The sequence below is a fragment of the Trachurus japonicus genome, chromosome 20 (genome assembly GCF_045865225.1).
Source record: "Trachurus japonicus isolate A0001 chromosome 20, Traja_1.0".
NCBI lineage: Eukaryota > Metazoa > Chordata > Actinopteri > Carangiformes > Carangidae > Trachurus > Trachurus japonicus.
The window spans coordinates 18,242,508-18,254,720 of record NC_140926.1 but is presented as its reverse complement, the minus strand read 5'-3'; positions in this window follow the sequence as shown (position 1 = coordinate 18,254,720).

Below are 12,213 nucleotides of genomic sequence, written 5' to 3'. Positions count from 1 at the left end.
GCATCCTTTTCTGTGCAGTGTGTTGTATTTTTGTTAACACAAACTTTATAGACCTAAAGGGTTTCATTTCAAAGCTGCAAATCCTCACAATGGCAATGCAAACTTTTGCTGTTTTTATTTGATCTGAAAGGATTAATTGCTTATTAAAATTGTTTACTCTTGTCTGTTGATCCACTGAAAAATTAATGAACTATCATTTTTGGTCCAAAGTCAACACAAGCCTTTGTGTGAAAGGAAACTTCATGCTTCTGCTTCTAGTTTTTTTTTTTTTTTTTTTTCTCCAAGAGGCTGTTTTGTTATTCTGTGAATGTTATTCTCTAGGTTAGCACACTCTTCAAGCACTCCTTCAATCTCAAAGACAAGAAGGATATGTGCTCGCTGTGACCTTATTCCCATCTATCACCATAAATCTCTCGTCAAGAGCATTTGTCAGCGTATGGAGCTCATGTCCTGCAGTCTTGTTCCTCCTCAGCGCCCTTCTCTGCACATAAATTAAATCCTAACAACTCCTCACACACATACACCCCCACCCCCACCCCCCATCGCTGCCTCCTTCCACTCCGCCTCCTCCCCATTTTGCCCCCTTTGCCAGCCTCTCCCAGGGCCATTTCCAGGCCGGAGCGGTGCCATCCGAAAGCCACTGAGGGGGCAATTTGTCTTAAGCTCCGCTGCTCTTTCTAACAGACGAAGGAGCTCAAACGGTAGAAGATAATAAGAAGCCTTCCAGCTCTAATCCTGCTGAGGGTAAACCGCAGCAGACCCAGTGAATCATCCCCTAATGCGAAGTGGAAAAACACACTCTGCTCTGCTGGAAATTGAGGGGCGGAAAGAAAGGCAAACTCCAGGCCCTGGGAGAGAGGAGCAGGTCCAACCCATTTGACATGTGGAGTTAGAGAGTGAAAACACATACAGACCCAGATCGCTGCAGGGCTTTCCCGCTCTGATCCTCCTCTCATCTCCGTCTGTCTCTACCTCCTTCTTCCTCCTTGTATTTTAACTTCCTCTGCTTCTCTCCACCTTTTCATTCCGTTTTTCTCCTGCACAAATAAACCACCATGTCTTTTTAATTCTCTCCCTCACTTTGGGCCGTTTCTTTCCTCCTCCTCCTCCTCGTCTTTGTCTTTCCCTCCTCGTCCTCCTCTCAGCCCCGGCTCATGAGCACAGCGATGGGTTATTTCCGCTTTATCTCTTTAAGCTGCAGCAGAACACGAGCTTTCGCCGTCAGGCTCTTTTGCTGCTGAGAACAGAGCGTCTCCTGAGCGGCACATCATCGGAGTCTCTCAGAGGTTTACAGTAACTTCACACTCGGCTGAAGACGATGGTGCTCAGCTCTACTCTATGGAAATAATCTGCTAATTTGTTTTGTTTTCTCTCGCTTTGTTTTGGATTTTTTTTCTTCTTCTGCTAGTTAAATCCTGGGCGCCAAGTGGTTAATTCTACAGGGTTAAACTTGATAGCCTAACTCTTATGTGATGAGAATCACATATCAGTCATATGACACAAAACTAAACAAACTAAATATCCTTTCTAAAAATTAGGAAAACCTGATTACAAATTACACTGACATATAAATCAGACCCTGATTTGCTGAACATAGATAGACTGCACTTACACAGCACTATAGAAAACATGCCCTATTACTGTAACTTATACACACATACAGTACTGTACAACACGCCCATACCGAAGGAGCCGGGCATCAACAACGAAATACTGATCAGTGGACGTTCTGCTCCATATTCTGAATCAATCAATCAATCAATCACAAAACTTTATTTGTCCCCAGGGGGCAATTGACAAGACAACAATGACAACAAACCTGAATAGTATGGACATGTGGGACACATTTCAAAAATCGTAATTGTCCTGTCTGTTTTAGCTGTCTTTATGAAAACCAGAGGATCAATACCAAAGGATCATGTTGAGGGTTTAAATTGTCGGTTTGGTTTTCTTTTGTGTTACATGAAGGTCACTGAACCTCCTTGAGGTTCATCCAAAACTCTTCTTCAGCTCAGGCCTGGTATTTGTAAGGAGACATTTTGGTTTGAATCTGTTTAATCACCTCAGAAACAGAGGAATGATTGTTTAATCAATAAGGGTCAGCTGCTGTCGTCAGTCACTTTGGACTGTCTTTCTAGACATGATGTACTTTGTACTGTTTGTTTACCTGTAACTATCTTTTATTTAAGGCTCAGTCATTCTGACAGTGGGTGTTCAGACTCTTGAGGCCTTTGTGGTTGAGAGAAGCTGCACTCTATTCAGCTGAATAATAAGACTCTGTCTTTATTTTGATGGTTATTGTTTATTATTTACTGGTTGCTCCCTTTGGTTTTTGCCTACACAGTATTAACATCCATCTTCAGGTACAGATGTGAACCCTCTCAAGATGCACTGAGATCAGATTGGTCTGCGACCAGTAATGTAGTGGAGGGTATACGTGGGCATAATGGCATATACCCACTTATGTTTCAGCCAGCATTATATTTACCCACTTCTCATTCCCTTCTGATGATGTTGTTATGATGCTATGTAAAGTCCTTTGATACACACTGTTTGTAAAAATGGGCTATACAAATAAAGTTGCCTTGCCTTGATGCGCGTCATTCAGTAATGTCTGCAAGCTAAGCATTGACGTCATTTGGCCAATCACAATTAAGATAACAGCATCGTCTTCTTTCCCATGGATACAGGCAACTTTCTGTGCTACATTACTTCTACAGACACCAGCACCTCAGTCTCCACTCTGTATCGCCTCCCTTGCGGTTTTGCTCCGACTGACAGATCAAACACTCACCTGCTGAATGTCTTGCATCTGCCCTTCGTCTCTGGAATCCAGAGCAGCTGGAGACCCGAAATCACAATATCACGGAGCACTATACTAGCTAACGTGATAACAGTCGTGTATAAAGTGAGATTCAAATGTAAACAAAAGATCACTTTGCCTTTCTGCTGGTGATTTGCTGTTCATCATTACGCCTTGATTTTTTAAAAAATTTGCTGTTTGTGATGGCCAGCATGAACAGTGATGCACCAGAAATGTAGACATGTTATTTTAGCAGTGTGAATGCAAATACACTCCGGGCCACACTGAAGGACGACCTACTCAATGACCTCTACTGTACATAAGTGGAGGCATGATTTGCATGAAAAGGTTGAAGTGGTCAATTGAGATGGATGGAGTGGAAGGTGTGAACCTCCTCCTGAGACCCAAACTTTTTTCTGGTGTGCATTTTTTATTTCTCCTTGCTATCTGGGATAAGTATAAGTACAATACCTAAAGTTTGTCTTTGTACAGGAAGTAGTTTTTGCAAAAAATGATGTCCTCATATGAGGACACTGGGATTATCTCAACATAAAAAAACTGTATTTGCTGTTTGGGACCAGAAGGGCCCAATTTGTGTAAATTCAAAATTTCAGCTTTCTACAATAAGTAGTTCTCTCAAAAATCAGTGTCCTCATACGAGGACATTGGGTCAAAAAACAATGACTCCTACTGTATATAGAATACAGTGACATATGGAAGTTCAGAGGGGTTTTATTCTAAAATGCCACATCAGATTGGCCTGATTTTTTCTGAGTGTCATCCTGAGGTCAAGTACCATCAGTCTAAAGTGGAACGGTCAAGTAATAACGAGTAGTTTTTAAGAAATGTGAATCCTCCTGAGACCCTGCGTCCTCATACGAGGACATTATTTTTGCCTCTTTGCACCATGATACTCCATTTTTAAAAACTTTGACCCATTAGCCACATTTAGGGACACTGCCTGCGCCCCCTTGTGGTGATATCACAAAAAAAAGGCAACAACATGGTACTTTAATAACGTAACATAGTCCCAATGTCCTCAAACGAGGACGTGGCATTTATTGATGTCCTAGTCTGCTACTATTACTAAAATGTGTCAAAGTTTAATGCCATATGAAGACAGAGACATTGTTGTACATAAATACACTGGTTTCATTCATAAAATTTGGATTTAATTCTTGCCTTGGTCTTTTATCTTCCGGGAACTGCCATAGAAGGCTTCGGCTGAAATTCCCGCCATTTTTTTCCCCCAAAGAAAATGGTGTAATTTGTGATATCACCACAAGTTGGTGCAGGCAGTGTCCCTAAATGTGGCTAATAGGTCAAAGTTTTTAAAAATGGAGTATCATGGTGCTAAGAGGCAAAAATGTAATGTCCTCGTATGAGGACGCAGGGTCTCAGAAGGTTAAGATGCATGTTAATATTGAACACAGCCTGGGACGATAACTGGGATGGCCCACCCACTCATCAATGAGGCTTTGGGAACTTTATCCAAACCAAACAGTGATCTCTTAACAACGAGACGTGAAGTTATTTCCATATCTATTTCTTTTCCTTTCATTTTCGTTTCTGATTTCCTGAAAATTGAGTTGATTTTTTTCTACATTTGTTCTGAAACCTGGTTGATGAGGTGGTGGGAGCAGCACAATCAAGCCACAGGGAGTCTGGCTGTAGATGGAGGTGTAATCAGCCAAACACTCACCTGTGTGACATGCAGGACCTGGTTGAGAGCAGGTTCAGAGGGAAAAGAGGGAAATAAGGGAAAGTGTACTCTCTACCTTTTTTATCTCAACATTTTAGACATTTTCTTTCTTATACTATGTAAATATATTTTATAAGACTTGAATAAACTTCACCTTATGTTATCCACATGCAATTGCAATTATTCCTTAATTCTGTTATTTCATCAAAGTGATTTAGAATTACATTTCTTCATCACATCACACCTGTAAAAGTGACACCTTTCACCATAACTCTTGTCAGTGTCTGAATCTGAATTTGACATAGACAAGAGGAAAGTATTATTAAGCAGTTGCATGTGGAGATGGTGGCAGTTTAAAAATAGAGAGAAGAGATGAATTTATAATGAAAACAAATCTAACATGAAGTTACTTGCAAACTGTAGAGATGTAGACTGAAGTGGCAGGGATGTGAACACGCACACAAATGCAAACCACAAACCGTTCAGTGAACCACAGGCAGTGTGTTCCTGTCTGTTTCTTCCTCTTTTTCACTGTTTTTTTATTTGAATAATCAGTTTCCAGAGGACACACACCAGACTTTGATGCTCAAACTGTGTTAAGCGGCAAAATCAATATTTATTTGGATTAAAATACCTCTGATTATTAGGCTACTTGAAATATCTCATGAATCCCCATCGTCTGGCGAGTGTTTGCCTGGAGCAGCACAAAAACAGAGAAAATCAAAAGCTGAACCAGAGCATCCGTTATTCCTCCCACTTCGAGGAATAAAACAGAACATTGAAGCATCCTCACAGGAGACGTTCAGAGGACATCAAGTATTTTTCAGCAGAAACTCTGTGCACGTTTCACTTCCTGTCTCGTAATTGTCTTTCTTGTCCATGTACGCTCACTCCTGCCTGTTTTGCACATTTTATTATTAATGGCAGCGACAGACACCTTCATCTTCAGCCTATTGAAACGAACCAGCCGGGCGGACTGAGGTGGGACATAATCCGGGAGGTGTTAACCACAGTTGTCAGGGCCGGTGGATTAAAGGGAGGGAGGGGGCTAAATGAAAAACATCCCCCTGCTGCTCCTCTCCATCCTGCTACTTCCCCCTCTCTCTCATCCTCTTTGCAATGACCAATTTGTTTGGTGTTTTCCTTTATCCCGGGAGGAGAAACTAGCACTTCCTCCTGCTTCGATAAAAATAAATAAATAAATAAAAGTGAAGCATGATAGCACAAACTCCATCTGACAAATTGGACTTGGCACACAGTGTATTAGGAATCCGGGACCCTTACGATGAATGCCACTTTCTACAAATAGAAAAGGAGCAGGGGGACCAGAGGGGGAAGTGATGGCCTGTGGTTGAGAGCGGGTAAATATGAAGTGTTTGTTAAATCAGAGTTGGATTGGGAGACGGCTATACAGCGCCGTGTTGTTGTCCCCACGGTGGTCTTCTTATTGAGCTACTGATCCAGGAAATCTCAGCAGCACTGGGTGTTTACCGGCGCGCTTTGTATTTTGTGAGACCGCAGAGATCGAGTTTTTCAGTGTGGGTTAAATCAACCAATCTATAGGCCTATATGTCTCATGTTTACTCTTGCTTTCCCTTTTTAAATAACAAATATATCCTTGACATACTGGCTGGAGTGTTATTCCGCTGAGTACGGCTGGAGTTCGATAAGTTTTTATCAAATATAAATGTAGTTGTGAGTCACTTTAGAATCTGTTTGGCTTTATCCAAAGTAAATAGTTAGACCCACTAAACCAAAGCAGCAATGTCCAGGGCTGATAAATGAAGCAGCAGAAGGGCAGGGAATTGCAGTTCCTTTATAACCAAAATGGTGAAATGTTAAGAGCCTGGTACAAAAGTAGTGTTAGGCTATGTATAGATTGCAAGTCTTAAAGGGATAGTTCAACATTTTGGCAAATTGGCCTGTCGCCATAATCCCTATAGTCATAGCAGTAGGTTCATTATTACCTTTAATCATCGGTGCATGTTGTTTTGAGATCCACGGGGCAGAGACATGAGCTGCTCAGCAAATACAATGGAGGTGAATGGTACAGGTCCAGCAGGCCCAAAAGGACAATAACAATGACGTCAGGTGCAGCACGCTGTTGTACAGGAAACATAGATGGAATAAGCATTTTCACTTTCATTTCTAAGTGGCAATGGAAGCTGACAAATGAGCAGGTGCTGAGGAGGAAACTAATGAAGAAAAAGAGAGCCAAACTTTGTATTTTTGCCACCACCCCTCCTTAATTTTCTCCCCACTTCAGAATCGGGTCAGGGCAGATGCACAATAATAATCTACTGCCATTACTTTGTATCCTAAATAAGTGTCTCATTCGGTTTATCAATTAACAACGTCAACAATGTTATTATAGCCCTGTTTAACATCACGTGTCCTTTTTTGTTTGTCATCTCCTCTCCTTCAGCTTTCATGTTCTCACTACACGCCGTTCTGTTGTCGGTAAACACAGATGATTTTGCAACCGCCACTGCACGTAAAATTATCCAATATTTTATCAAGCCATTTTTTATCGCTCTGTGTGCGTGTGGGCAGCCGCCGGCGGCGCTAAAAACAATTCTAGAGGCAACATTGTAAAGCGACATAACAGTTGCATCAAATCCGCTTCAGGTGTTCACACTGGGGTCGCATTGAATGATGTCTGATTCAGGACCACATATGGAAGTGGTCTAAATCTGATTTTAAAAAATCTGATTGTTGAGACTACTTAAAAATAGATTTGACTTGGTCACTTGACCCCCAATAAAATCCGGTTTGGGCCACTTTTGCCTGCAGTCTGAGCGTAGCCTTAAGGCCCCGGGGACGGCTCTCCATTCCGACACACCTCCATTCCGACACACTGCTGTTCCGAAACCCCCCCACTCCGAAACACAGCTAGTCTCTGTGGCTAATTTCTTCTTCATGGCAACTGTGTGGTGGTGAAATTTTATATAACTCATCTGTTAAAATTCAATTTAGCCATTAACACATAATCCAGAACAGATGTAACCAAGACAACAACATTGTGAAAGTAGAAGTGAATCTCCTATAGGGTGGATTGCACTGAGAGAAGCTGTGTTCTGCAGTATTATGAGTTTATTAAAGTCTGGACTGGGAACTACCAAATCCTTTAACGCCTGGTTGCTCATGTGTAGAGCAAAGCCAACAATTAATCCTAATAACGTAGAAGTTAGCAGCTTCTTTGCAGCTTCTTCAGCTCTTCCTTATAATCTTCTTTGGCCCATTCAACCGCCTGGGAGGAACAGCCATGTCCCCACTGTGACCATGTGCCAACAAGCCTGCAGTTTCCACCTCAGCAGGTGACTCCGCCAAAGCTGATTTCTACTGCAGTTGTGTGTGTCAGTGAAATCAGCAGGTGGAGTGTTTTTTTTAGGTCTGAATTAAATCCTGCGGTTTCTCAACCCTCCTCAGCGCATGATTGGCCGTCCTCCAGGGACCTCCAGCAAACACGCACGTGGCTTAGAAGACAGGGCAGCGGACATGCAGCTTGTGTGCCATCTCCATCACGCACACATGTAAAACCCAGCTGTGCAGGCACATCTGGTGCATTTAAGTGTAGAGAACGATGGCGGTTGTTGTGTGCACGCACTTGTGATGCACTCGAGTGTCGAGTAAATCACAGCAGAGCAGAAAAGTGGATGAAGCAGCAAGTTTGATGTGTTAAAATGAGCTGGTGTGAGTGAAGGGTCCAGCTGTATAGCTATATTGAAGAAAGGCTTTTTATCTACCTGTGTGGTAAATACTGTTCAAGTATGACACACAGCAGTCTCTGCTAAGAGAGACCTCCTAGAATCTCTGCAAATAATCAGCTACATGCCACACCAAACCATGTTTAGTGTTGTGATGCTGCAGTGACTTTTTACGCCTCTGCAACAGGAATATATTCAGGTTGTGTATTTTTCTGAATACAATTTCTCAACACTTTGTGGGAATACAAATTTGGCACAAACATTTACTTTAATAGGTCCAAAAGGTCAACTTCACTGTGACATCATGTTCCGCAAAAACACTCAATGATAGTTGTGGTGTGGTTGAATCTTCCATACTGGACTCTGAACCAACAGTATGAGTGGTCCTCCTCCTGAGTTATTTTATTTAATTTATTTAATTTATTACCATTCACAAATGTTAACAGGCAATGTTAATTACAGAACAGAGTAAAATCACTTTGAGACTGGGCTTCATTCCACACATATTTAAAGTGACTACGAAATGTTTTCACACTACATTTCCCATGAGCCTCCGCGTGCACGGTTAAATTAAAAATTCTCAAATTAAATTCTTGGACTGGCACAAGACAGACATAAGCGAAATCATTTGTCAAGAATGTTTTCATTAAAAGTCGGAGGTTCGAAGACGATCAGATACCGTCGTAGTTCCGACCATAAACGATGCCAACTAGCGATCCGGCAGCGTTCCCATGACCTGCGTCCGAGAAACCAGGAAACCAGGAAATGCCAGGCTAGTTGACCACTAAATAATAATATCAAAATAACTATAAAGACAAAACGATATATTTATCAAAAATGGACCCAGTAACGAGTGTGGGTAATGCAGATTCATCCAAATTAATATGAGACTCTTTTATAACCAAAAGCAAACTCCTCGGGGTCTCTTTAAAGTAGATGTAAATTAAATAGAATAGATAGGTCAAAATGACACCATCTATCACACAGAGGGTGAAAAATACCTTAACTGAGGTATCAAGTAGGTGACCATCTCCTCATAGGCAGAGCAGTCATATGTTCCATCAGGTAGATGTGTCACATTTTTCGTATCCATTGCATTGAGTCTCAAGCAGGTGTTCTGTCCAATAAGAGATATACCCATCTTTAAGTTTCTTCAAAAAATAAATAATAAGCAAAAAAAAAAAAGTTGGACAAGGTGTTAAAGTTGGTGTATCATCAAAAGCAGTGATAAATAGAAACAAACCTGGTGAATAAATCATAACGTTCATTTGATTATACAGTCACATCATCAGACTGCTGACAGCCAAGAAGGTTTTACAAGCTACCAGAGGAGGAGGAGGCCTGGAGGGCAGCTGAGGGGCAGCTGATGCAGAGCTACAGAGGTCAGCCATGACCAGCGCTGACTTCCACATCCTCAGGTGATGGAGCCGGCGGGGGCATTGAAGGGCGAGCAGAGAAGGGCACGCCTCGGGCTGTACATCGTCTGAGAAGGATGGGGATGGAGAGCGAGGTGGGGGGGGGGGTATGGGATTACTCCTCAGAAAGCCCGGCCCGCGCTCGATACGTCACAGGAGCTGCCAGTGCACATCACTCACAGACACACTTTGTGGAGATCCTGCCATGTGAGTGAGGAGCAGCTGCCTCGGCCGTGGTCCCACCTGCCGGCTTCTTCATCCACTGTGTATACTGTCTGGAAAAGGTGTAAATTTGAAGCCCAGCACCAGCTCAGAGTGTGAGCACACACGTCTTGGATCTGTGAACTCCAATTATTTTCACATATACACCCAAGAAGTTTCCTGGAAAGAAGCCTGTGATTTGGTGCTAATTATAAGTAAAACACAGATTATTGATTAGCTGGTGCTAAGCCAACACAACTCTTAGACAACAGGGACGCCTGCAAAATATGAAGCTTCAACAAAACAGATCAACAGAAATGTTCAATGAAGTTTCATAAATGAATAATCAACCAAAGACTAATTTATATTCATATTGGTCTAAAATGGGGATTTTCTGTTTTTTTTGTTTTGTTTTGTTTTGGTTTTTTTGGGGGGGGTTGCTGTTTGTCTTCACTTTTTTCTCTCCTTTGTCACTTTTTTTTCTCTCTCTCCCATCTTGCATATATATTTCTTTGCCTTCTCTTTCTTTTCTCATGTTACAATCGTTCCAGTTCATCCCCATTATTTCCAACACATAGATATCCACACTCATACACACGCACAGACAAACACATACACGCTCACAGACACGCACATACACATACATACGCACAGACCACCTTCCGCTACAACATCATTTCATATCTGTATACTGTATGTACAGCACATTTTGTACCAGTATAGCATTTGTCTTTGTTTATCTGTCTTATCTAACCCTTTAGGTTGATTTTTTTTTGTCTTTGTATGTTTCTGTTTTATTTTTTTTCACCTGTCTTGTATTGCCATCACTTACAGTAATAAAAAGAGAAGAAGAAGAAGAATTGGAGATTTTCTTTATAGAAATATATCAAAACCTTTTGTCTTTGGATCAGGAAACTTTCAAGAAATTTTTGAATTATAACACACTCAAACTTCCCCATACACAAATATACAAATATTGAATTACCATATATGAAGCATGTAAACAGTATATTGACATACTACCCCAGACATGTTTCAAATCAATGAGAAATCAATATTAAACATAAGCATATAATGGTTTTTTTATCATATTAATATATATAGTTATTATAATAAATAATCACAAGTATACATATTTTACAACATGCTATATTATTCATGATATAGATATTTTTAATGTACATGATTTTTACTATTAGTATTCCATGTTGTAAAATTATATTAGTTAGTTAGTTCGTTTATTGTCATATACATTCAAGGTACTGTGTACAGTTCAATGCAATGACAAGCAGTGTGCCAGACACCTCTTCAACCCTCAACACAATAAAAGACAATTAATAAATACATATCATAGAATAGTTAGACAACATTCAATATAAAAAAAAAGTCCAAAAAAATTGCACTATAGCACTAAGAGCTACTGTTAAGCAGCCTGACGGCCTGTGGATAGAAGCTATCCTTGAGGCAACTGGTGCTTGCCTTGATGCTTCTCAGACACCTGAAGGGTGGCTGGCAAACAGGCTGGGGGCTGGGTGGTAGATTCCTTTAGGATAATAGAGCCTTGTTCTTACAGTGGGTGGTGTAGATATCTGTTACCTCTGGCAGTGGTGAACCAATGATTTTTGAAGCGGTTTTTATTGTCTTTTTGATGAGCTTTTGGTCCTGAGCTGTGATATTGCTATATATATATATATATATATATATATATATATATATATATATATATATTATACTAGTGTGTTTGTGTGTATGTGCGTGTTACAGGCACCAAATGACACTGTGTTGAAGTGGAGGCTCTGTGGCTGGAACAAACTGTGGGAGGTTATGAATTAGAAGTCATTGTAACGTGTTCCTGTTTCCTCCCGGTGACTTTGCTACAGTTTGCCCCCTCACTCTGCCCTCTGCCCTCCATCTCTCCCTTTGTATACAATCCAACACACAGACTCACAACACTCTACTCTGACCTGAGACCGCCTTCTCCCAGCGAGACAAGTGAAGCGAAGCGTCTCGCCTCACCTCTGACTCCACATCCCTCCAACCAAACCCAGGCAGGGAGAGAGCAGTCCTGCGGTGTCACGGCCTCTCCCACCAAACTCCAGTGACAGATACAAGGACAAGAGGAGCCGCTATAGATCCTGTCGTCAAGTACAACACAGCTCTGCCGTCGTGTTTCCATATTCAAGGAGCATCGAGTTTTATTTCTCCACTGAACTTGTTTTCTTCTGCCTTCAAGGATCTTGCTCAAGGGCACCACAGCTGAATAACCTTGATAATCCAGTCTGAGGCATGTGTCAGGTTGATGCCAGGATGAAGGTGGATTTGGAAGGACACAGTTCAGCGCATCGTGAGAAAGCATCTTGTCAGGGCACAGCAAACACACACACA